The 2,836-nt window shown below is 51.3% G+C and overlaps 1 pseudogene; it reads left to right on the top strand.

The window, feature by feature from the left end:
- The first annotated feature begins 240 nt into the window (after window positions 1–240).
- LOC114888377 lies at window positions 241–755 on the top strand (annotated as a pseudogene).
- Window positions 756–2,836: the final 2,081 nt, after the last annotated feature.

Here is a 2,836-nt window from a genome sequence, read left to right as displayed (position 1 = left end):
CGGATATGATGAATTCTAAATAAAGTAGAATTGTGAATGAGTTTAATTATATACTCCACTTCCCATGCATTCTAGTAAATTGGTATTTTACTGTCCTTACCTAAGGAAAGTAAAATTTGTTTCCAACATGTATTTTTGATCCAACAGGAACTGAAACTGAAATTTAGCAAAGACAAATCCTGGACCTGAGAAGCGAAGTGCAGGGGCGGGCTTGGAGCACAGCACTGGAAAAGAAGACGCATGACAGAGCGAAGCAGCATGCGGGACAGGCGAGGAAGGGGGAGCAGGGAGGAGCGGTGGGGCTGCCTGGAGGCTGAGGGGCCCTCCTGTACCGTCCTTCCTGCTGCTCTAGGGGCTGTGCTGGGCCGTGGAGGCCACGCCATCGGTCACATGCTGCTGCCCTTCCGCCTGGGCCTGGGGGGCCCCATCGGCTCGGGCCACCAGTTCTTCCCCTGGATCCACATCAGAGACTTGGCAGGAATCCTAGCCCACGCCCTTGAAGCAAGCCACGTGCAAGGGGTCCTGAACGGAGTGGCTCCAGCCTCCTCCACTACCAGCGCTGAGCTTGCCCGGGCCTTGGGCGCAGCCCTGGGCCGCCCATTCATCCCTCCCCCCAGCACGGTGGCACAAGCGGTCTTCGGGCGACAACGTGCCGTCATGCTGCTGGAGGGCCAGAAGGTGGTCCCAAGGCGGACACTGGCTGCCAGTATTCCTTCCCAGAGCTGGGGGCCACCTTGAAGGAAGTCATAGCCTAGGTGGGGGAGGCTCAAGGAAGGGCCTGAGGCCTGTCCCGCAGCAGGGGCTTCCTAATGAGAAGCTATGAGCTCAGGCTCTCCTCTGCTTGAAACCTGAAGCCATCTGGTTCTCAGGGAGTCCTCTTTCCTTCTCATTGTCCTGTTGCCTCCCCTTATTTAACTGAGAGACTGTCCGCTGTTTCAAGGTTGCAATCTCATCAGCTTGGGACCTTAACCTCTTCAACTGCTCCTAAATAAATTCCCAAGTTTGGTTTCCCTGCATGTCCTGTTCCTGGCCCATTTCTCCTTTATTGCTGTGTAGAGAATGTTCCGCAGTTTAGGCAATGAAGATAAATTATCTCACTAAAGAAAAAAAAAAAGAAGAAGAAGACGTGTGAGAAGTGGTGATGGGAAAATGGCAAGGCCATCATGGCCAGCCTGGTCCTCAGAGTGCTGGCGCTGACCTCGGCCAGGGCAGGCCCCCCTGGATTATCACACGAGGACAGCTTAAATGCACGTGAGTCAGCACTCCGAAACCGTGTGCTCACAGGGTGTATTTGACCAGATGATGCAGCAAAACTATTTTTTGTGCTTCTTAGGCTGATAGCTGGAAACACATTATGCAGAGTAATATTGGGAGTTAAGGGCTTTTGAACTGGATTTTTTTCTAGTTATTAATTCATACTCTGTTACCATATTTTGTGCTGTTGTGGATTTGCTTATAATTCTCAGGTGTATTTGTGTAATTTGCCTTAAAAATCTGTGATTATTACTTTAACAAATATCTAAATAAATCAGATTAAAACTCCTCAGTGTGATGAAATTACACCCTGACCCCAAAATGCACAACATAAGACGTAAAAGGAATCAGTAGGTCTTGGATAGAGCGACTAAGCACCGCTGAGAGGCTCTCAGAATCTGCTTCCTTCCTCTGTACACCCAGGTAAGATCATGCTTTCCACAACCACGAACATCTATCCTGTAGTTAAGGCCTCAAAAAAAAAAATTAAAAAGATGAAAAGACTCATTCATTTATCAGCAAACTCTGTGCATGTGCCAGGCCCTGGGGCAGGCCCGGGGTTCAAGACAAGAAGGACTGACGCGGTCCCCGCTTCACGGAGCTGGACCCTTGGCAGCATCACAGCACCTAGTGCTCTAGGCTATATTGAACTCGTGCTGCAGGTTTAGTTTAGGCTGAATTCTCTGCTAAAGCAAAAGAGGGGAACCAGCAGCTTACGTCACTCCTTCCTGCTCAAACCCTGACGGCACCCCTGGAGGTCAAGGGCCCGTCTCCTCTCAGGTGTCCACGTCTATGTGGAATCACCCAGGTTCCTCCCTGCTCCTGACAGGGAGGTCCTTCAATGACGGTGTTTTTGTTTGTTTGTTTGTTTGAAAGAGTGTTTATTATTTATTTATTTATTTTTGGCTGTATTGGGTCTTCTTTGCTGTGCACAACGAAGTGGGGGTGAACGGGGACTACTCTTCGTTGCGGTGCGCGGGCTTCTCATTGCGGTGGCTTCTCTTGATTCAGAGCACAGGTTCTAGGCGCGCGGGCTTCAGTAGTTGTGGCTCACGGGCTCAGTAGTTGTGGCTCACGGGCTCAGTAGTTGTGGCGCACGGGCTTAGTTGCTCCACAGCCTGTGGGATCTTCCCGGCCAGGGATTGAACCCGTGTTCCTTGCCTTGGCAGGCGGATTCTTAACCAGGGCGCCACCAGGGAATCCCCAATGACAGTGTTTAAAATCACGGGCCTGGAGTCAGACAGACCTGGATGTGAGTTTTGACCCTTCAGAGGATTCTCTGAGTGGCGTGAGAAGATTGCTCAGCCTCTCTGAACCCCCGTCCGTAGAGCGAGCTTGCGCTAGAACATGGCTCTCGACTGCGTGCTCAGCATTCAGTGTGCTGTGGGGCGGCGGATCCCAGAGCCCCCGCAGGCTGTCCACATCCCTTTCCTGTCAGGAAGCCTCAAACTGGGCACAGTACTGTGTTAAGAGTCTTGCGCTCAGTGATAAATTTGATAGAAAAACCCTCCGAGTAGCAGCTGAATGCTGGTTTACAAGCGCTCGTGTGCGTCCCTCCTTTGTAACCGTGGCACTTTAGGGC

Source organism: Monodon monoceros, unplaced genomic scaffold (genome assembly GCF_005190385.1).
Source record: "Monodon monoceros isolate NGI ecotype Baffin Bay Population unplaced genomic scaffold, NGI_Narwhal_1 Super_Scaffold_8, whole genome shotgun sequence".
Lineage (NCBI taxonomy): Eukaryota > Metazoa > Chordata > Mammalia > Artiodactyla > Monodontidae > Monodon > Monodon monoceros.
The sequence above is the reverse complement of the archived record's forward strand: the minus strand, read 5'-3'. Positions and strand labels throughout refer to the sequence as shown.